The sequence below is a fragment of the Microtus ochrogaster genome, chromosome 4 (genome assembly GCF_000317375.1).
Source record: "Microtus ochrogaster isolate Prairie Vole_2 chromosome 4, MicOch1.0, whole genome shotgun sequence".
In the NCBI taxonomy this organism is placed as follows: Eukaryota; Metazoa; Chordata; class Mammalia; order Rodentia; family Cricetidae; genus Microtus; species Microtus ochrogaster.
In genome coordinates, this window is record NC_022011.1 from 75,438,609 (window position 1) to 75,463,772 (window position 25,164).

Here is a 25,164-nt window from a genome sequence, read left to right on the forward strand (position 1 = left end):
AATAAGAGGCTGGAACTAATGGGTCAGGCAGTGATTAAAAGAATACAGTTTCCGTGTAATTATTTCGGGGCATAAGCTAAGCTAGCCATGTGGGCGGCCGGGTGCCGGGGGACTCAGCCCCGGCGCTCTTATTACAACACTGATGGTTCAAGCATTACCTTGGAACCTATATTTGAGTCTCAATCTCAAGGAACACTGCCTGAATAGTTAGAAAACAGGTGAATTAAAGATAGGATATGTTTCTTCCAGTAACTAAGTCAGATACACCAGTGTCTTGACGGCCCCTGTTGGGCATGCTGATGCGGGGACTTTTATGAATGGGAGACACATATGCTGTGTGTGCTGTAGAAACCCTATTTTAGAGTCTTCCATGTTGCCTTTCAATAATGTTGTCTGTGCACTCTGATACATGGCCTGTTGTGGAGCAAGGAGGGTTTTATGTTGCCAGAACCCCCACTCATCCTGATTTTCTTTTTAAACTTTGCTATGTACTTATAGTTTATTCAAATATTTTTAATCTAGATTTATTTCAGCAGCTATGTCCCTTTTGTGATTTCTTTAAATTAATGCAATTATGTTTAAATTAAAAGTACTCCCATAGGATAAAGTTATTAAAAGGAATTTTTTTACCCCTCTGTTATTTCTATATTTATAAATGACTCAAAGCCTCATAGATCCTTGAGAATGCATAAGACCTAACAACTAAAACTTACAGAGAAATTCACTTTTAATCATGGCTCCCTAGGTTTTTCAGTGATGTTTAAAACAGTAATGGATAGATGTTAGGAGAAAAAGAGACATACAAAGAACAAAGAGTGGTTCTTACACAGCACTTAGGGCTCTCTGGGTACAGTTTTGGAAGTTTCCATAAGTGGGAGGGGTTCTAGCCAATGGAAATCAGCCTGGTTTACATGTCTGGAGCATTGTAGACAGTAGCAAGCAAGCATCACCACGTGGAAGAAGGTAGTGGAGAACACAGAACGGGCATGAACCTTTGGATCCTTTCAGTTCTAGCTGTGGCAGCTTCTTTGACTAACTCTGACAGTAGGATACAGCTGAAGTCTAGTTTTTCTGGTCCACAGACATAGCCCCAGATATCCTAGAGTATGCTAAGTGTGTGTTCTGGTTCCCATACATAACTATAAATTGTTCGTCTCCCTTATGTAACTCTAAAAAGTAATGAATTAAAGAAAGTTGATTATAGATATATAAAGAATACAAAAAACTGCTGCGCACCGCGCCCCCGTGTCTGCACTCTGTGCGCTGGCACCCAGTTTGAGAGCTTCGGGCAAGGGGGCTGGAGGTTAAAATACACAGACACACACAGACAGAGAGACAGCGACACGGGTCATTTTTGAATTCCCCAAGAATGCCCCCTTTATTGTGTTCAGGGACAGATTATATAGAGATAGCCACGCCCCAGCCAAACGCACCAGAAACCACTCTCCTGCCACCAGGAACTCTTGAAGGTCTCGTGCTCAGAGCGGCTGTAGGCACTCAGATCGGGGGATTACAAGAAATTCAGGATCTGGGTCTCACTGTTCCCAACAAAAACCATAATTCTTTATTGATTATTTAGGAATTTCACATCATGCATCCCAATTCTACTCACTTCCCAGTCCCTCCGTATTCACCGTTCACCCTTGCAGCATGTTCTCCAAATTAATTACAAACAGAACCAAACAAACAATACCCACCTTGCTCCTCCATCTTTCCAATACCTCTTCATTCTTCATCCTAGTGGTATCTGGAGTTGTGATGTGTCACCAAGCATATCCCTTTGTCCCATCAGCTCCACCTGCAAAATGTTCATTGTGATGAGTCACCGGTCTGGTTCAAGGCTTCTGACACAGCATCGTTACTGGACCTTCACCAAAACTCCTCTTGGATATCCTGCTATTGCCCAGAGTCATGGAGATCCATTTCCGAAGGGCCAGTCCCTTCACATGCTCCAGCAGGTTATAAATGGGAAAGATGTTAAGGTGAGCCAACCTAAGGTCCTGGATGTGGGTCTGGATAGGATCTGAGCTGGTAGGACTAGGCCACTGGGACCGCCCCCTTAGGCTAAGGGCAGAGGTAACCCTCCCACACACATGGTGAGGGGTGGGGCCATTTCTCTAGACACTCAGAAACTTTTGAGAGTGCCTGTAAATTTATATACCTTAAAAATAATTTTCGTGAGTTATGAGTGTCTCCTATGCCTTTCTGAGTATCTCTGTGCACTTTATTTTGCTGACTAGACATGTGGAGAAGTAGAGGGATCTTAGTTGTATTTTAAACAAGGAGAAAAATATGACATTTAAAAAAGAATCCTCAACCCACGAGTATTTTTTCCGTCCCAGTTTCATTAAATTATGTGATTTTTAAATTTTTTATTTTCAATGTGCTAAATTCAACCTCCAGAGAATTAGCCTTAAATCTGTAATCCTGAAATGCTCTCTAGTGCCTGGCATGAGAGTTCACAGTCCTACACACTTGTGCTTATTAAGTAACCCCAGGGAAATATTTGTTTACTGATTCTTGCCTTTCCGCTAAAATTTCCTTTGGAAATCATTTTATATTTCTCGATTCTCTATTAGTCCTTCATTCGCTGTGTTGCTCTTGCCTCTTGTCATAATTATCTGTAATGCTGAGTCAATTTTGAAAGTAAGCTCAGACTTGCCCTAGAGGTGGCAGAATTTCTGTGGTGGGTAAGTAGAATGATTGCTTTATCTAACTTTATAAAGAGTAAAGGCTGTGAGATGAAAGGAGCTATATAAATGTAAGGCTGTCATTTTAAATTGCCATTACCGTCGGAAAGTCTCAAGAGAAACATTACTGAGATCCGGCGTATGCACCATATTAGATTGCTTAATATCATTAAAGCATGTGAGGCAAATGAAAATACCAATTTCCTCTTATGTGTAGCTCATGTTCAAGGCTGCGTAGCCAAAGCCAGCCCTGTCTCGCAGCTCGTTCTGGCATATTAATACTCACTGAAGGAAGCGGCAGCTAACAAAGTGTGAAGACGCTGATGTTTCTGGAGCCTCTGACGGCTTGTTTGTGTATCCACGCTAGCAGAGGCAGACACTGACGTGCGAATTCATTGTGGGGAGACATAGACAGCAAAAGCTTGATATGGCCAGCAGCAGATGCCTACACCCAAAGACGTATATCACATACATTTACCATAGCAGAAAAGAATTACAATGAAGGAAAGCATGGCAATAGAAAACTAAGACCTGCAGTGCGAGACCAGTGTTGGGTTGATTCCATCTGTAAGCCTTTTGATTTGTTTTGTTTTTATGTATTGCTTCTTTGTTTTTATTTTATTTTGTTTCCTTGCAAGTCTGTTTAAGGAGGGCGGAAAGCTCTATTTCTGAAGCCATACACCACCTAGCAAGACTGAGATGCCGAGAGGAGAGCAAGTGAGACGAGGCATCAGTGGCAAATTGGAATCTAAGGCCCTTTGTGCTTGTTAAATGGTAGAATGATTATAATTGGAAAAAGTGATGCGCATTAGTTCTGAGTGAATGTACAAGAAATGACAAGCGTGTAACTTCATGATTACTTCCCAACACTCCGGACTGCCTTCTTGTCTCGCACAGGAGAGTTCAGACCACAAGCAGAGCTAGCCACATGCCTTCTCGTCCTATTCATGACTATTCTCTCCAGGTCACACAGAAATAACCCTGAAGTGGAAAGTCTTGGTGTAGGAAATCTAGTGCTTAGACTCATATAAGTCATCGTGGTGAAGGACGGGAGGACGCCTGCTTTTCCTTGTCTTAGTATCATCATGATCACAGGCAAACAATTAGATGGGGGCTCTTTCTCAAGAAAATAGCTGACCTTTTCCCTCCTGTGGGCAGAGAAGATGTCTAAGAGGTTCCTGAAAATTAAATATAGTATTGAATTGTAGGACCGAATTACCATTATATACGTCCCCCTTATATTTGTATACTCCTATGTTTATCTTGTGACAGTATTGGCTACATGTACCTATGTATCTTCCTTGAATATAAAAATCGGACATATCGGAAACCTTCATTTGGTGAAGAAATTCATTAAATCCTCATTTCCTCGAGCGCTTGTTATTTTAAAGTTTTTCAAAATAAAATTTGGACAGGAATGTGGGTGGAAAGGAAGCTGACTGCAAAGCAGCAGTAAAGGAAAGCCTGGAGGTGGACTAAAGGGCTCTGTGTTTTGGTTCTAGGGGAGGGTGTGGGAGTGCCCAAAATCATAGACCTGGACCCCACAAACAATGAATTTCCTTGTAACTTTAAAAGAGACAGCTTTTTAAGGGGATGCACGTGTGACCCCAATCTTAACGCTGTACAATGTGTGCAGTAGAGGAACATCACAAGTATCCCATAAATATCTATAAGACACATACATTTTTGTGTGTCATTTAATGTAGGTTACACTGTGAGAGAAGGAAAGCAGAAACAAACATGAGTGGTTTCCAAAATGTTTTGTTATTAAGAAAAAAAAACACATTTGTGCCATTTAAAAACATCTAGGAGACGAGTAACAATAATATTAACAACAATAGTCAATCAACTAAATTATGGACTGTAGTCAATAAACACATGAAAGTGTCAAGGCGCAGTTTCTTTTTCATTTTATCTGGAGAAATGGTTCTGAAATTGCTGTTGACATGAATTAAGATTTGCATATCAATAAGCATGTCTCGATGACATTTTCCCAAAACTCAGGTGAGGCCTACCGAGAGTTATAAATTCAGTGTTTGCACCAGAAGGGGTTTGAGATGAACAGCATTCTTGTGAGGCAAATGTACACAGTAAAACATCGTCATAACACGCTCTGTCTTATTGCAACATGAAAGCTGGAGGTTCAGAAGGACTTGTCTTTGAACTTCGGGATTATAGCATTACCTCACAAAGATCTATGTTTCGACTACTTCAGTGGTCAGTAGTAGTATCTTCTGACCCAGAAAATACAGGAATGCTCATTGCAGACTACACTGGATGCAACCTAGTAAGGAATAAATATGGAAGAAAACTAAGAAAGCCAAAGTACTCTTCTGCTTTCTATAGGTCATGAGACAATGACAACAAGCAAACCACGAACAAGGACGTGCACAGCAACATGGGATGCCTTGTGCTTCACCCATGTCTTGAGAAGATGCTGCCTGTAGTTTTGAAAGACTGAGGGACATTCAGTATCAAGAGGGTTTTCTTGGCATGAAGGCAAGAAAGTCTTTTAATATCTCTTTTTCAAACATAATCTTAATTTATATATGTGATTTGCTGAGGAGGGTTTAATAGAGAGCTTTGTTCCTTTTTAACATCCATTAGTATGATGAAGCAAAGATAGTTACAATAGAAAGTGTATTATCGAGACCACCGTGCAGGTAATATCCTGCATATTGAATCTAATCACCCATTTAAGTTCAAGTAAGAGTTGTTAAGAGTCTGGCGAATTGTACTTTAATGATTAGTGATGAGAATCACCTGGATAATGAAATTAGTATTGAGAAACATATTTTTAGGCAGAATGATTATCCGGGGAGATTGATTAAAAGGATAATTGAAGAAAATGTAACCTTTCCCACAGTTACCAGGTTAAACCTGTTTAAGGTAATTTATCATAATAATGTAGCCAAGCCAAATCATAAAAGGACTGACCACTGCTTTAACGGGTGTTTTTTTTTAATATATTAATGTGGACACACTGTCATACCAAAGAAATATCACCAAAGGAAATGAGAAGGATCATAACAGTAGTTGTGGAATATCTCAAGACACCCCAACCACCCTCACAAAGCATCAGTGACTTAGCAAGGATGTGCACTGTCTAAACGAAACTTCTGGAAAAGAAGAATGACTCCGTGGCTTAGCCTGTTGCCTATGTAAAGTAATAGCAAAGAATTATAAACCATTCATCTTCTTTGTATAGAAAATAAAATTTTAGTCTCTCTGACAATCAGAGTAAGAAAATAATTAAATGTGTGCACTTTGGGTATAAGAAGCACCAAGATTTTACTTCTTGTTCTTTTTCTTACTGGATCTTCTTGCCAGCTCTACTTCCTATGCTTGAACTATTACCATTTTTATATCTTCTTAAAGTTTGTAGATTTGAGATTAAAATAGGTGATTTTGACTTATTTCCTTAATAGATTATTTTTCTTACAGCACTGTTCAGTATAATAGAAAAATTGAGTAAGAAGTTTGAGGGGTTCTCATTTATTCCCCCTTGCCCTTTGGCCCCTTCAGGCACACACACACACACATACTGTTTCCCTATTATTGCCTTGCATTAGTGTGGTGCCATTGAGCCAACAGTGATGCATGGTTATTGACTGAAGTCTGCAGTGTACATTGGAGTTCACCACTTGTAGCATTCTATACATTTTGCCAAATATTTAATATCACGCGTCTACCATTGGTATTTTATAGTAAAAAGCTTCAATGCCTTTAAGATCTCCTGTGTTCCACTTTGCCTCTCCTGTCTCTAATCCCATCTCCTCATAGTCCCTAGTCATTTATTGGAACTATAGTTTTGCCTTTTACATAAGGTTATATATTTTGGACAGATGATACGTAGGCTTTTGCAGTCTTTCCCTAGAAAATACACATTCATTAAGTTTCCTGTACAATTTCCCAAGATTTGTATATTTACTTACAGAGAGGGCTTCAGGAATTTCAGGTGGCATCAAACTCAATATATAGCTGAGGGTGACATTGAATTTATTATCCTCCTGCTTCTCGTTCAGATTTCTGAGATTACAGGCATATACCATCGAACTTAGTTTATTACAAGCATTGATAGTTCTCTTCTTTATCAGTGAATCAGATCCCATAGTGTGTTATCATCACAGTTTGTTTGTAAAGTCACTTAATGAAAGGCATCAGGATTCCTTTGAAGTTTTGCAAATTCTGAATGACGTTTCTGCAAAACTCATGTGCAAGATCCTCTGTGAGTATATTTTCAACTCATTTAGACATCTACAATACAATGTATGGCTTCAGAGAAAGATGACATTTAGCTTTGTAAGAAAATAACAAATTATCCTCTGATTCATCTATATAATTTTGTGCCTTGTACCAATACCAATACATGAAATTTCTATTCTTCCAAGTACTCAGCAGCCATTAATATCAGTGTTTTTTTTAATTTAAAGCTTTCTCCCTCCCTCCCTCTCTCTTTCTTTCTTTGCTTTTACATCCTAATTAGTTTTTCCTCCCTGCCTTCTTTCTAGTTCTCCCCTTAATCTCCCCTGTCACACCCCATCCACTCTTCCTCCACTGCTTCTCTTCAGATACAGGTAGGCAACTTGGATATTGTCATGCCCACATCATGATCCACCCCCCTCCAAGAGACCACCAGGTGCACAAATTTGCATACAAAATCAAAGAGCCTTTTTTTGCAAGCTCAAACTTGGGCTCTCCTTCTACTTCAATGTAGTAGTTGGATCAGGGAGAACATTGAGCTCAGTTATGGCAGGGTTTTAAGGAGTAAAAGATAGGGAGTAGAGAAATTCGAGATTCAGATGAGGGTTGAACTCCTGATTTGGCAGGAGTGGGGCAACAGAAGTCTTGTCAAACAGGAATTGGTACTGCTGTTACTGTAAGGAAGTTTGCAGTCTATAGAAAAGTTAGGTAAGCTATTTTTAGTGCTCTGGAGCATCTAGTACTTGTTTGTCTCAATTCTGATTAGTCTCCACAGGTTATGGTTTGTGGCTTTTACTGGTTATTGTAAGGGTGAGGTCTAGTCCCTGTGTTGTTAGTCTGCAGCCTGTCATAGTTGTACTGATGTTAAGTTAGGCCTCTTCAGATGTTGGCCTGCCATGCTATATCAAGTTGCAAGGAAACTAGGCTCCTCCTTTTCTATTAAGGCTGGATGAGGAAATCTGGTAGGAGGAACGGATCCCAAAAGCAGGCAACAGAGTCAGATACATCCCCCATTCTCACTGTTAGCAATCTCCCATGAAGACCGAGTAACACAACTGTAACATATATGCAGAGACCCTAGATCAGACCCATGCAGGCTCTCCTATTATTGGTTTAGTCTCTGTGAGACACTATGAGATAAGATTAGTTGGTTCTGGGGTTTTTCTTGTGGTTCCCTTGACAACACTTGGTCCCACAATCCTTCCTCTCCCTCTTCCACAGTATTCCCCAAACTCCACCTAATGCTTGGCCGTGGGTCTCTGAATCTGTGTCATTGGTTGCTGGATGAAGTTTTTCTGATGACAGTTGGTCTAGACAACTTTCTATGAGTGTAAAAGAATATCATTAGGAATCATTTCAGTGACTTTTATTTGCCAGTGTTACAGAATTAATATTCTAAAATCTTTAACACATGCGCATATTTGTGTAGTTACCAAAACAAGGACATAGAACAATTCTATCTCTTAAAGTTCCTTCTTAATTCGGCTTGGATCACCCCCATCCTTTTCTGACCTCCCAGCAAGCAGTGATTCATTCTCTCTCACTATCATTAGGATTTAAGAGTGTCATGTGATTGGCACCGAACAGGTTCTAATCATTTGAGGCTGGCCATTTTTACAGCGAGGAAGGAAGGAAGGCAGAGAAATAAAAACAATAAAAGGGAAAAAACAGATTTTTTAGTTCAAAAAAAATTAAGAAATTTGTAAAGACATTGGGTACAACTCTAAGAAGAGTAGTGGACTATCAGGAAATTACATAGGTAATGATACACAGATTTCTACTGTAGCAAGGCCACTAAGATTTACCTTACCAAGAAGAGGATGTGGTTAATGTTTGGATAGCCAGAGTCATCTTATTGGGAAAATGATTTTTCTCTTTGTTTCTATATTCCATATAAGTAGGTTAATTGAGTAATTGTAGGAGAATGCAAATTAAGTAACCCCACATTAGCTCAGACTTGAGTATAATAAGGGTTCCTTTATTTAGGGGGGACTCACAGATCACAGTCCTCTGTATGAATGGGGAACAGAAACTGATTTCCAGCAGCCAGGAAAGAGAGAAACGAGAGACCAGGTGTGCAAATGTGTACCACTTTGGTACCCAAGGCCATGCCAAATCTGGTCCAGCCTCTCAAAGGCCATTAGCTGAAGGAGGTTCCTCAGAACCCTCCCCTTTTGTCTAAATAAGAGTTCCAAACCCAATACAAAACTATATGCAGTAAGAAAAGATATCAAGTATAAAAATTAAAATTACAACCAGCATAAATAATATTTAGCAAGAAACATATGCTAAATGTTTTGATAACTAATCTATCCTAAGGAGTCTGTCTTGTATTAGAAATGGCTTGGCTAAGTCATAAGAGGAAAGTAACTGTGAGTCTTCAACCACATTGAAGACCTGAGAGGGGAGATCATATTACTTGAATAGGCAGGAAGTGCAATCAAGCAGCTTCCAAAATATGCAGTAAATGACAGAGACAACCAGTTACCTGGGCAATTACCCAAAGTCTCATTTGCAATGTTGGAGCAACCAACTTTGGCAAAGGCCTGGATTAACTGACAGACCATTTTCATAGGCAGGAAAAATTTCAAAACCATCTTACCCTGTCTTGGCAAGGTTTGGCAGTCTTTTTTTTTTTTTCTTATATCCTGCTTGTACAGTCTACACACCATGCATTTTGTTAGTGGTCAAGGCATGGGCAGTTCCTTGCCCAAAGGTCAGTTTTGCCAAGAAGAAAACAAGCACCAAGCATAGTGTTTTTGGTGCTCAACATTTTCTCATATCGGTGAAACTCAAAGACTAAGACTTCATGTTAGAATATTAAACAATCTTTAAAAAACTGTGAAGCAAAGAGGACAATGACCTCAAAATGTAAACAATATGTAATTATCTTGATCAGAGGTAGACATGTATAGTGAAATATGATAAATATATCCTAAAATTGAATAAATGTACAGAATGTCTTAAACAGAGGTAGAAACGGGCATTCATATAATATGACAAAATAACATTGCATAGATGTATAAATATTGTAAACAGAAATAGGAGCATATTCAATATAACATATATAATTTGAATTTGTATCAATATACATGAATCTATACCAAAGTAAATTGCTTATAAATAAAAGCTCAAAAGTATTCACTCTTTTATTCACTATTATTTTTAGTGTGAGTAAACTCACACTAAGCTACCTACTATCTCATTCAATTTCCTTTTACTTCAAGTGAGATCCCTGAGCCTACAAAACTTCCACCCCAATCCCAACCCTATAGCAGTTATAATCAACCCCTAATTGATGTCCCTAACTCTGAAGATAATCTTTGTTGGGAGAAGGTCCTAGACCCATGTGACTTTTAAAGCAAGATTGCATGTAGAAGAGGGTTAATAGGAACAAGGATAACCTCTGTAGGTCAGTTTAAGAGACTACTTACCCTATCACTATCTTGAGTCTTCTAACAATTTACAGTCCTGAGACTCCCTCAGATCTTCCTTCACAGCATTATATGATTTTCCCCACACAAAGATTGACTAGGTTAGCAAGTCAGGTACTTCTATGTAGCTTTTTAAGCCATTACAGGTGACTATTTTACATTTGGGTTTCTAAATTTATCATTATTATTTGTACAGTGATATGATTGATTTTGTGTGCGGACATTTTTTCCTGTGACTTAGTTAAATTCTCTCATTATTTATATCATTTTTACACCACTTGAGGGAGGTTTTCGGTCATGTTATTTATGTATAAACGCTCATATTTTTTGTCCAATATTTGGGCATTATTCCCACAATTATTTTGAGTATTTCTCTGCCTGTGATGTCCAGTGAGATTCTGGATAGAGGCCATGAGAGTGACATTCTTGCCATATCCTATGTCTCATCATTAATAATGACACTAATTTGTTTTATTTTAGGGAACTTAGAAGATTTATTTTATTCTTAAAAAGTGTGTGTGTGTGTGTGTGTGTGTGTGTGTGTGTGTGTACATGCATGAGAGCAGGTGCCTTTCTGAGTCTAGAAGATGGTCCTGGGTCCGAAGGTGTTTGAACATGGTTAGTGCGAACTGAACCGAGGTCTTCTGTAAGAACAGTACATGCTCTTAGATGCTTGTGTCAGCCCTGGATTTTAATTTTGATAGATAACTTTTACTGAATTGCAGTCATATCTTTTCTTTCATGTTTTTTGAGAGTTTTTCTTTTATGTTATGAAATGCCATTTGACACATTTTTAATATTAACTGACATAACTATGTTGATTTATCCCTACAGCTATTGTTAATATAGAATGTTACATTGATTGATTGGTCAATTAATTGGTTGATTTTTGATATCTGTTATCCTTAAAAAATATGGATAAACCCAACTTGGTGGTAGTGTATTCTTCTCTGAAAATTTTTTTAGGTATCATTTGGTTTTTTAAAAATAATATTTGCATATGTGTTCTAAACATTCTTGGTATGATATTATCTTTTTATGGGTATAGTATCAGAACAAGTCTGGTCATGTATAACAAGTTGTGAAGTTTCTCTCATGTTTGTGGAAAAATATTGTATCAAGTCAATGCTATTATTCCTTTAAATATTTGTCATTGAAATCATCTAATCACGAAGATTTCTTTTCTCCAAGGCCATAAAATGGGATTATTACTCATTGAAGAACTGTAGGATTATTTGGGTCATCTGTATCATCGTGACAATTTTTCATTTTTTCCTTCGGTTGAAAATAGATCATTTCCTCATACAATGTATCTTGATAATAGTTTCCCCTTCTTCTCCTACTCCCAGTCACTCTCCACCTTATTTCCTCTCAAGATCTACTTCCTTTCTCTCTCATTAGAAAAGAACAGGCTTCTATGAGATAACAGCCAAACATGATAAAACAAAATATGATAAAATGAAATAAAAACTATCATATTGAAGTTGACCATGGCCATCCAACAGGAAGAAAAGGATCCCAAGAGTAGTCACAGTAGTCAGAGTCACACTCATTATCACAATCAAGAGTCCCACAAAAACATAAGCTAATAACTATAATACATACACAGAGGAGCTGGTGTCATCATTTGGGCCCTGTATTTGCTGCTTCTGTCTCTGTGAGATCATTTCTTGCCTTGCTTAGTTGATACAGAGGGCCTTGTTCTCCTGATGTCTTCCATCCCCTCTGACTCTTACAGTCTGTTCATTTCCTTTTCTGTGGGATTCACTGAACTCTAACTAGAGGCATTTGATGGAGACCTCCCATTTAGACTCTCCAGGTAATGTCTGGCTTGGAGACTCTGAACCTGTTTCCCATCTGCTTGTGGAAGAAAGCTCTATGATGATGACTATATCAGGCCTTGATCTATGAATATAGTAGACTATCATTAGGAATCATTTTCTTGATACTTTTTTTAAGACCAGTAGTGTTTGGTTTCACCCTAGGTTTCTGGGATATCAAGTCTCTGACTCTTGGTTATCCAAGCAGTGTCAGATTCTTCTTGTGGAGTGGTCTTTATGTCAAATCAGGCATTAGTTGACTACTCCTAAAAGTTGTGTGCTACAAACACTGCCCTCCATAGTTTGTAGGCAGAACAGATTGTAGGGCAAAGGTTTGGTGGCTGGCTTGGTGTCCACATTTTTCTTTCAGTAGCCTGCAAAGTATCTTCCTACACCAAAGAGATAGGATGGAGGTTGTTTCCTAGTATTTAGTATGTTTATATTTAGATAACAAATTATAGAACAAAATTAGAGTTTCAATTATAACTCTGAGAAATATTGGGATTTCACTCTGTGCAGGACAGCATAAAAAGGTCACTGCATTCAGAAAATGGCAAACAGGTTCTGTTACATGAATAATAAACAGGCAAACAAATAAATAATGGATAAGTAAACTCTTATTTTTGGCATTGGTGATTATTATGAAGACTTACTATAGTGGCATTTCAATTGTATTTTAATAAATAAAGACTGCCTAAAGATCTGAGAATAAAACAACCCCACTGGTCAGCTTTACAAACTAAGTAATAGTAACACACACGTTTAATCCCAGTAGCCACACTAGTTGCCATAGAAACCAGGAGGTATATGCCTTTAATCCCAGCCCTAGAGAGGATTATAAAATGGGAGGAGACAGTTCTCAGACACAATCTCATTCTGAGCTTCCTGGAGGCAGGATCACCGTTTTGGACTGAGGTCGAGGTAGTAGGCTGCTTTTCTTTTCGGGTCTCCAGGTTGAATTCCAATTTCTCTCCCTGAGTTTTATTTATGATAGCAGGTAAATGTCACTGGAGTGAAGGGGAATCTTCTGACTGAGGGCCTACAAAATATTCCTCTGAGAGAAAGTCAGCTATCATCAGAATGGCGAGGCAGCAGTCTGAGGAACTCAGGGGAACTGACAGGTAAGCAGGCAGTCGCACAGTGAAGGGGTGGGTTGTGTTCCTTAATATAACTGTCCTCTGTGCTAATAGAAGTGAGGGGCTAAGGGAAGACCCAGGAGGCAAAGTGACCACTCAATGTGTCCGAGAAGAGGGATTAAACTCACTGGACATGGCTTGAAAATTGGGGAAATGAATCTTTGTTGACCTGTGTTGTCCCCTTCCCATAGGTGGCATTGTCTTCTGATCATACAACTAGATGCTCATTGTCAGAGGTTTTCATCTGTTTGGCATTTCATCAGCACCTCCCAGAATTCTGTGCACAATCTACATCACCCACACATCTCTGGTATTCCATGGTAAACATGGCAGTGGCTTTCTCTTCTCAGCAACAACTCGCCAGAGTTCAGATACAGCTTTCACCTCACTCTGGGCAGAAAATGTTATTGGTTTCCCCAGTCACCATTTATGACTACATAACTGATCTTTACTCTCCAAGTTTCATTCTACCTCGGAATGTCACCTCTTAGTATGAATGGTGATTACTAGGAGAGCCAGTGGTTCACTTTGACACACTCAGAACTGAGAGCCTCATCTTTCAGGAACACAGGGAGCAGCCAAACTAAGGCCAGAGACTTAACTTCCTGATTTTGTAGTTTTTCTACTGTCTAACCAAATATGTACTCTGTTCCTATTAGGCTGGATCTTAATATACGCATCTATATACTATGTATACATAAAGCTTTCACCCAAGTATTCCAATTTTGATTTTCTTGAGCATCATTTTATCATAATTTTAGAATTAAAAATCTTTACATAAGTTATCTGAATAAATAGGATAGAAAAAGAAGATAAGGGGCCAGCAAGGTGGCTAAGTGGGCAGGATCACCTGCAGTCAATACTGATGACAGGTTTTGATGCCTGATCCCTATAGTGATGCACTATGAAGGGAGTAGAATCACTTCCACAGTTGTCCTCTGGCTTCCATATGCATGTTGTGATACACACATTTCAAAGACACACATAATACACATATAAATAAGTGTAATTTAATTTATTTAATTTTAAAAGATAATAGAAATACATGATGTGGGATTCCTCACTGTAGGCTGTGAATGCCATTGGTTAATAAAAAAAAACTATCTTGAGGCAGTGATAGGGTAGAATAGAGCTAGGTGGGAAAAACTAAACTGAATGCTGAGAGAAAGGAGACAGGGTCAAGGAGAAGCCATGAAGCCACCACGGGAGACAGACATGGTTAGAACCTTGCTGGTAGGCCACAATCCTTGTGGTAAATTTAGAAATTAATATGTAAGAGTTTGTCAATAAGAAGTTAGAGCTACTAGGCCAAGCAGTGATTTAATTAATACAGTTCTGTGTGGTTGAGAGTCCTGGCGACCAGGAAACGAACAAGCGGCATCCTACTATAAAGAAACAGCTGAGTAGCCCAAATAGAAGACTCTACCTCTTGGCGTTAACCACTTGCACAGGTTTCTCACATGCTGCCTTCATTCCTGAGACTTTTTCTTTAAAGCCAGCTCAGAGAAATAAGACATGAAGAATTGGTGAGCATTTATGGATTAAGGAGGTAGAGGGGAAATGATCACCTACACTTTCAACAATGTCTAATTACTGTCATGCTAATGTTTACAAAGCCAGTAAATTTACAGGCTTTTTTTTTTTTTTTGAGCTAATGGAAAACTAATCATCTATTCCTCAGTTAGGATAGCCTGCTCCTTAGGCTGAGTATAGAAGTCGCCTGAAAATACAGAGCTTGTTCTATGTTAGACCAAATTTCCTAGCTTCTGTTTGCCTTTCAGTCGTCCCTGTCCCCCGGAGAGGAAGTACAAAAGGATCCAGAGTCTGTTCTTCCTTCTGAAGCCGGGGGTAGAACAGTTTGGAAGACATTTTGTTTCATGTCTTTTTTAACTTCTTTAAAAATATTTCTGAGAGGGTGGCTAATAATAAGAAAGGTAGGTGGATGGCAGGGAGTTAACTAAAACGTTCAGAATAGTTCTGAGCACAATCACACTTAAAAATAGAGAGAACGGGACGGGGACAAAACCCCACTAACTCAGTGTGTCTAGTTCGGATGCAGCTAATTCCCTATTTAGCATCTTCGAGTTAGTCTCACTGTTCCTCACCAGCCTAAGAATGTGCCTCCAAGCACTGAAGAGCTTGCCAAGTCCAAGGACACGGGAATCAAACAAACCAGGATGAAAGGTGCTGAAACCATCTCTTTAGAATATTGCCAAAAAACAGCTTGAGTTTCCAGAAAGCTAATTGCTGAAATATGTTTTAGCTTCCGAACTCATTCTGAGCGTGACCCACTAACCAAAAGGCAAGAAGAATGTGGCAAAATAAAAGAGTCAAATAAAAGTAGAAGTTCAAAGAATGTCAGTAAGAAGGAGAGCGAGAGATAATAAGTGTTTCACCAATGGCTTTTGGGAAAGCCATGGAACGTAGCAGAAAAGAGTGTACCCTACTTGTGCCAGCTGGCTGTGCAATGAGATTTGATAACCAAAGTCGGACAGTCCTTACTTCTTTGTTCTGCTTCTGTCATTTCTGAATGCGGTAACCACCATCTTGATAGTAAGATATTGAAGGCCAATACCCATTTTGAATTCATTAAATTTCTTATTTAACATTTTTTTCAAGAAGTCATTTGCTTCTATTACCTTATTTCAGCCTCACAATACTTTATTGGAGGAAGCAAAGGTCTCTCTGTGTTTTTACAGATGGAACTGAGATCCGCAGAGTCAAGATAAGTTATCTTAAAGTCATGTCTGCTGTTAGCTACAGAATTAGAACTGTCTGGGGTCCTTGGCTGGCTATCACACTGTTATACCCCACTCCAATCAGTAGCCTTGAAAATCCTCAGAGCTTGTTACAGAAAGGAGAATTTTTTTCATATTTTTGAAGCAAAATCTTAGTTAAATGACTTTTCTGAATTCGTATAACAGACATCCCTATTTAATAAAAAAGGAGTGGTGCTGGATAAGGGTCAGTACTACAGATTACCTGTGTAGACCCAGGAATATTTACATGTGTAATCGTCAAATTAAGTGGTGTCCAGCTATTGGTTAAGTATTTAGAAAGGATCATTACCCAACCAAGTAACTCATAATACCTTAGATCTATTTATATGTTGCATACATTCCATTGTATGTGCGGCATTTCTTTCTAGCACTTCACATGACTTCTGAAGTTATCTTTACATATAATTACAGTTCTATAACTTCACTTTGACAGATACTCATTTAGAAAAGAACACAATTTAAGAATTAGTTTAAAAAGTACATAAAATGATGAAAACATCTTACCTCTAAGTATTTAACATTATAATTTAGTTTCTGATCTTTCATTTGATGTCAAGGATAGAGACTCTATTCTTTGCTTTATGAAGCAACAGGAGAGAATTTAGTTGTGATGTCTGAATATTAACAACCCTCATTCATTCTTCATTTAACTAATACTTATCAATAGCAGTTGGAATTCAAAGAGACGAGGGTAAATATGGACACACACTTATGTTCTTATAAGGAAGATAAATAAATTCATGGAAGCAATGGTTTATATATTCAAATTGTGAGTAAAATCAAAAGTCTACTGTACCCAGAAGTTTGATAACTGGTTATATGAATTTAAAATTTTCCTCAGAGATGTTAAAACAGGAAAAGAAACTGAATTTAATGTTTCACACTAGTCATCCTGAAAGTACTCTGCCATCCCATTCGTAAAATGCAGCAAAAGTTTTTTTTTTTTTTCCTTTTTAAAAGGAATTCTGACTTCTCATAGGAGGAGGTAGAAGACAGGGACATATTATAAGGGTTGAGCAAAACTATAAACTTGGTCTTTGAATAGATCCAATGTATCCCCACTGAGCCACAGTAAAGGAGAATGTTAGGGTCATGGCAAGACAAGGTGTCTGACCAGAAGGTTTAGGAATTGTGTGGAGTCAACGACCAAAACAGTCACTAGTGAGGAAGGTGGGTGGAAGAGGTAAAAGAGCTGGAGGAGGAAAAGCCAAATAGTTTCCACTCAAAATGATTCTGATGTCAAACATGCCAAATAAGGGAAGCAATTTTCAAAGACTAATCATGTCAGAATATTTTCTGTCTTGGACCTTTGGACCAAAAACCTTAGCATCATCAGGGAGCTTGCTAGAAGTCCAGGCCAACTAAATCTAAATCCACTGTTTAATATAAACATCAGGAAACTAGTTTGTACATCATTAGGAAAGTGTGGCTGCTGAAGTATATGTTTATCTAACTCTCTGAGAAATACTTCCACAGAAGCATGCTTCAATTCCTTGGAGAATTAATGAAAAAAAATCTCATTTTAACGAGAGCAATAGTGATAGCAGTTTCAGCTTCTGCTGTAGGTATGTGCTTGATATATGATGTCCCTGGATTTGATCCATAGCACCTACGTAATAAATAAATAATAAGTAAATAAAGCAAGCAAGAAGAAACAAAAAAAGGCAGACAGTCTAAAATCTTTGTATGTGAAAAGAAGATTTAAACACAAGCAGTTGTAATTGCTACAAACCACCAACAACTCTTATGTACTGAGTTTAGCCACAGGAGGAAAAAATGAACTAAAATTCTCGATAAAGCATTGCAGCAGAACAGAGAGAAAGAGAAGACAGATAAAAGGAGATGTTGAACTAGAAGGAGCAGTATTGAAGACCCAACTTCCTCTCAGTTGCAGCAATAAGATACAAATAGTCACAGAATTTTCTATTTTAAAAATGTTATTTTATAGGTAAGGGTGTTTTGACTCTTTGTATGTTCATGTATTACCTGCATGTCTGGTGCCCATAACATGTCAGTAGAGGGCAGTGAATCACCTGGAAGAGGAGTTACAGCTGAGTCACCATGTGGGGACCAGGAACCAAACTCAACTCCTTTACAAGAACACCAAGTGTATACTGAACCTCTAGCCCTAGAAACACTGTATTTGACTTTCAGAATATAAATAATAAAGAAACAATTGTTAAAAAAAAATATAAAGATAAAAGGGGACGAGTTAAATAGAAGCAATTTAGAGCCTCCTCATCTCCAGCACCAGAAGACAGGAGGGATAGGAGAGATGGCTCCCATGGAGCCTTTCCCTGGCTGATACTGGCTGGTGAAAGTTGTTTTCTGTTCCAGCTTCATTTCCTGCTACTATATTCTATACCATATAACTCTGCAGCCTGACTCAGTGAGTAAGTGGAGTATTAATATTTTAGACACAGTATGTGTGTAGCTCTGGACTACAGAGGTAAAATGACAGCATGCCCGTGCCAACTTTCTAGCCTGAGGTGTTTTTTTTTTGTTTTTTGTTTGTTTGTTTGTTTTGGATTTTCAAGACAGGGTTTCTCCATAGCCTTTTGGTTCCTGTACTGGAACTAGCTCTTGTAGACCAGGCTGGCCTCCAACTCACAGAGATCGCCTGCCTTTGCCTCCCGAGTGCTGGGATTAAAGGCGTGTGCCACCACTGCCCGGCTCTAGCCTGAGTTTTAAGAAGCCTTTCTTACCCTTAGGTATTTCTGCCATCTTTACATGAATACCATGCCCATGCTCTACACACAAAGAAAGTGAGAAACCAACAAAACGCATGGAGCCTAGCTTCTTATCCCAGAGGGTAAAATTATTGAATAGTTTTGAGTTCTTGAAAAAGTTAATGCTTGTGTGAAATTACAAAATAAAAAGAAAAATTGCATATATTGGCATTTTTGTTTTCTGTTGTCTGTGAATTTTGTTTGTTATTTAGGTTGTGTGTGAGTTAGTGTTGTTTCTGAGACAAGATCTCCCTATGTATCCCTGTCTGGTCTACCTCTTGTGTAGACCACGCTAGCCTTGAACTCACAGGGATTTACCTGCTTCAGCCTCCAGAGTGCTTGGATTAAAGGTGTGTATCATCATTTCAAAATATATGAAGTATTTTTAAAGGAAATAAAAAAATGGAGATGGTTATGAAAAACGAATTGGATATTCGATGTGCAAAAAAAGAAAAGGATTGGGGGATTGTAAAAAAAACTCAAATATATAATAAAAATAATTAAACCATTGAAAAAGCAAACAAACAGAAAAACACCCTTAGCGCCTACTTGTGAAAGAGATCACTGGATGGTCAGTTAGCACTCAGTCTCACTAGTGATCGGTCTCACTAGTGAATTGAGAAATACACATGAATACACTGATATATCCACATGTTAAAACAACAAGGCTACAGCAAAAACCCAGGGTTTAAGTGAAAAGGCATGAGGTGCTGATGACAACTTGAGCGACTGAGAGTGCCTGTCCATGCAGGTGAGCAGCTGACACAGTTCTGAGACCGTGAGCACCTCAGGCTGTTCCACCTGTTGCCCCATGCCATAGAGAAACTTAGTGCCCATGTACAAGTGGCTATTTAATGCATGCTTGCTGCAGTACCAATGATGACAACAAATTTTCAAATAACTTAAATATGTATTAGCTGGAAAACGGATAAATGTGTATTTTTTTTTTCTCTTTCTCACATAACAAATTCTATGGTAGTTGAAATAAATGACTGTGTACTACATGAATCCTTTTGACAAAAATTCAAAAATGTAATGTGGAGCAGAACAAGTAAATTAAAGAAGAACAGCACATTAAAACTGCCTACATAATTTGCAAATATGGGAAACAGCATTATACATCATTTATTAATATATATTAATATGTATATTTATGAAAAACAATGTAGGATACATATTAGTTTTTACTGAAACGAAAAGGAAACTAATTTGGGGAGCTAGTCACCAGGAGTTTTATTTAAATAGAGTTTTACTTTTTACTTTAACAACTTTAATTTTAGGTAGAGCTGACGATTTGACAAGTTTGTAAATCCTAGCAACAAAGAAGCAACAATAATGGTTCTTGGGGTAACTTATTCTTTTATGCCAAATGTCTGCTACTGATTTGAAGAAGAAATGTCTAAACATGTCTCCTATTCATGCGAAATAGTTCTATTTTAGGCACTTAGTGCATGGAAGAGTATATGTCGGACGTGGACCTACAATGAATAAGAAAGACAAATGTCACCTCCACAAAGCAAATCTAGCCATCTTTGCATAAAATCTGTTGTCAGGACAGTTGTCTTGAGAGCCATGGATGGCAAGTCACCTTTAAAGTGGCATTCACTCAGCCAGCCGTTATGGTTTATCGTTATACACGAGAGCCTGGAGAATGCCTCTGACCCTTGGGGTGCAGACATGAAGACTGACAACCTGATACTTACTTTAACAATGCAACTGGGAGCCAGACCTAGAATTTAATAAATGTTCACTACTTACAGAACAGACTTGGGTCATTCATAATTTTGAGAATGATAAGAAAAAGATAACGTTACTCTTTCCAATTCACAGATTTCTTTTCAGTTTTTATTTCTGGTTGTGTGTGTTCAGTGTCATGCAAAACAGCCATAGTCCTCAAGCATATGAAAAAAAAAGTCTGCAAGCTGTCTACACAGTCTTTATACTAGAGGAGAGGTTTGATTTATATTTGCCTTCCTTTCAAAGACAGCAGCAATACCAAGCGCTCCAAAATATTTAAATATATGTCCACCTTTATTCGAACTGTACAGCAGAGGTCTAGGTAGATACCATGATATGTCAATCAAGTTCAACAACACCCCGCAGTTAGAGGTGGTCTATCATGAAAAATCTTTAAACGATTACAGAAAATTATCTTACCTCAATCAATCAAGTGGAAAAGGGTACAGAATCCTCTCAGGGCGAGAATCAGGTCTTGTTTTTCAGTGGAATAAGATGATGAAATTGAACACTATCTTCCTTAATTTGGGTTGTTGCACCTCAGAAGATAGCATCCACACCTCCCTCTCTCAGTGAAACACAGAAAATGAAGCCCAACCTTTGTAGAAGTTGGGTCGGGATCAGAATGACCACTATCAGCTAAATTCCTATTTCTGATTCTGAAAGAATGATAGATCAGTGGAAAAATAAAACTGAACTCTGGAAGAAAGCTTTTGGGAGCAAGGGGTCTTTGCTTTTCCTTGGGTTTAGTAAGAAAGGTTTCAGGAATCATGTTCTTTGGGGAACATGTTTCCACCCTGTCCATGACACCACCCCCACTAGAAAATGGAGCTCTGACTAGATGGCTTCTCAGAAGCAATATCATGCAATGATGGGTCAACTAGGCATGTCTCTAATGCATGATTGGCTCGCGGCATCCAGCTTGCATGTGAGCATCGAAGACAGGCGGGACAGCTAGCCCTCAACTAAAGTATACCTTTTCCAAGTGCAGAACTGGGGATGCAGAAAAGAAGGAAACAGAGAAAGGAAGCCAGAGGTCACACAGAAAGTATTAGAGGAAAGCAGGGGACTATGGGGGAATAGTTAGCTAAAGTAGAACAATGAAACGGGTCGATTCTCCAGAGCTGAAGCCTGAACTGAGGAACCTTTGAATACAACAAAAACAGAAGCAAAGGGCTCAATTTTAAAGTGTCTACTCTATTAGATGAAAGTGATACCAAAGTATCTGGGTTCCATTCGAAGCCAGTCTTTGCCACCCTTTACCTCTCTTCCCTCCTCAGCTTTCAACCCTGTAAGAAGCAGAGCTGGTCACTGTGGGGAAGTGGAGCGGGTTAAGCAGAGCCAAGCTCCAGGCTTGCTGCACTCAGCTGGTCTTCCACCGGGACTAGGAAGAAGTTTCGGTTCAATGGAACCCAATGAATTAGTGGGCCCTTTTGATTTCTGAACTAGTCTTTTGGTATATTTGTGTGTGATTTGGAAATGTTTGTGACATAGAAGTGTCATCAAAAGTGTTTGGCCTCTGTTATTTTCACTAAGAAACAAAGGCAACAAACCCACAGAGACATTTGAGCAAGCTATAAGAACAAATGTCCATGGGAATAAATTGTTGTTTCCTCCTCTGTCCTTGTGTCTTGGTTATCTGAGCACCTGACTTATTCGGGTGTTGGACAGGGTGTTTAAATGAGAAGTAAGTTTTCATAAACTGTGTAGATGTCTGAGTCTATCTGGAGAAGAAGTAGACTACAGAGAAGAAAGTACACGGAAATTTTAAGAACAGGGGTATTTCGGATTCAGTTTCTAGTCCTTTCTGATGTTGTATAACTCGATCCCTCTTTAACTATGCCCTGAATCCCGAGGGACTGGAGATAATTGCAATGCATCTCCGGGCTCAGTTTCCTAGTGGAGGAACTTCAAACATTCAGTGATAGGTATTCTTTGAGATAAGCATCAGACTGGGGGCAAAGACCAACTGTAGAAGGTGAGATCCAACTTCATTCCACCATGGAAGCAAAAAAAAAAAAAAAAAAAGGTAGCTAACAAATGAAAGATTTGACAAAAATTTGCACATGCTAATGACTTCTGGATGGTAGCTTCCAGGCGTCTAGCAAGTTAAGTTTTGTCTGCTAAAACCAAAGGAAGACTTGACAAAGAAATCTTGAAAGATTTGGCATTTCTTAGTACTCTCCCCTCTATTAGCTGTGTAGGAAGTACCTTAGAACAGTTATTAATAAAAATAGATTAATAGGCATAAATGCCAATTACTGTCTTTAAAAACAAAATGCAGTTTGATTAGTGGCTGCCATGGGTGCCCAACTGATGCCTAATGGAATTTTAAATGTATTCCATCATTTAGGAGGAGATCAAAATGGAGATACTAAGTGGTTTAAGGTGCTTATTTATTTCTTGTTATGCCTTCATAGGGCTCCAGCTGCTGTGTGTTCTTCATGAGGCCCAAGATGCTAAGTGAAGCTAGTTTTCAAGTGTCACTCATGGCAAGTGAGATATTCCTTTTATCAAAATACCTGCTGAACTTTGACACTTAGACTGAAGTGTGTATCCACGTCTCTGCTATAATGTGAACATGTCTTTGTTCACGCTGACTCACGGATCCTCCAGTCAACAAAAGTGCTTTCCAGATGAGCAATTCAAAACTGAAAAATCAAAGGGGCTATGTAAAACTGTCTTCCTCCAAGGACTACAGATCATCTTACCTTGAGAAGCCAGTGGATCTGTTGTGACTATTTCACTTCTAGAGAAACCGGGATGTCACTGTCAGGCCTACTCTGAAAGCAACAGTGTTTGCCAGAGCTTATGAATATAGACACTAAGTTATGCTAGACTTTGCCCATCACTCTCGAGTCCTAAAGAAACACCTCCTTTTCTACTTAGTATGGGCATCTATAAAATAAAATAAATCATATTTTTAGGACATTTATAAAACTCTTGTGAGTTGACTAAGGCTACATATTTTATCGTTGAACATGCTGGTATAGTTTAAATTAAATAGTCTTCCCTGAAGCTTTCTATTATATAGCTTATTAAAAGATTTTTTTCAAAGTATAGTCTACAAGACATCCCAATACCTTAGCATTAATTGGTATCACAGAATGGCTTTACGATTATGCTCAATAAACTCCCCAATCTTTATTAGGCCAGAATATTCATGAACATACACATCTCTACACTGTCTCTATCACATTTACCTAGCAAGCTCCAAATATTCAACAAACTCAGGTTAGGAAATTATGAAAATAGTGATGATTCTCATTTTCCATTATAATTTTATTCTTAAATTACAAGGTAGATAGATACCCATGTGATACAACAGGAAAGTTGTGACTCTTGAGATGCATTGAGTGTGTTCTGACACCTTTGCTCAGCAATGGAGCTAATTTTTATTTTAAAGGCACTGGATACAGGAGCAAGCACCTCACTGTTAGTATCCCTCTTGTAAATTTTGTCTTTGCTTTCTTGGTCACATATTATTGTACCAAATTTAAAGATCGACAAGACTTTTATGCTTTGCTTCATGACGCCCATTGCTGCGGCAGAGGACTTTGAAAGTCATTGTCTTTAACACTGATCATTGTTGCTGGGACTTAATCATAGATCTATCATCAAATACCATGGTGATTTCTCATTATGCACATTTATGAGGTGGTTTATAAGTATTGACATCACGTTATAGTCCCCCGACTGTGTAGACAAGGTAACCAGGCTTACAGAATTAAGTAATTAATAAATGGCAGGGCATAGATAGGAAAGCTATCTGAATCCAGACGTCATGATTGTGAAGGTTATGTGGGCCTTGGTGAACAGAGAATTATGATAGGCTCCTTCTCTGTGGACCTTGGTTCACACTTGCAGCTCAGTCGAGAAGGGAACCTCTCTGTTATTTAGAACATCATCCTGTCTGGAGCGATCTGTGAAAAAATGTCTAAACACTCACTACTTGAACCTATCTGAATTCCAAGTAAATTTTAATTTCATTTTGATTGTGTCAAGACAGACACGCTAAACTTCGTATTGTACCTTTTTAAACAGAGTTTTCTATACGTATTACTGAAGCAGTCACATAACTGAATGCAAGGCTAATATTTCAAATTAGAAGCGTGTTCTCAATATTTAGCAACAAGTCATCTCAGTGAATTAATCGCAATTTCCCTTGTCTCGATTCATTGCCATGACTCGGTGGTCGCACTTGATCTGACTTGAGATGGTATAGGTAATATGTGATAAATTGCTTAGCAAATTAGCAATTGGGACCTTTGGCCTGTTAAATTAGGCCAGGGCACCTCTAAATTGGAGAGAGGTAGTTTTTGACATGCAGTACAAGAAACCGAGTGCTCAGGCACAGGTACAACTTCTTCCTGACCATTATGTCTGGAAACGCAAAGTTGTTTCGTGATGGCCTATGTTGCTTGGGGATTCAATACTCAAGCACAACTACTGAGAACACAGTTGCCCTGGAGAGTGCCTAGGATTTACAGAAATTTTTCTTACTAGTAAGTGTTATAAAAAGAGACCTCAGAATGATGTAAAGATAGATAGATAGATAGATAGATAGATAGATAGATAGATAGATAGATAGATAGATAGATAGATAGATGATAGATAGATGATAGATAGATAGAT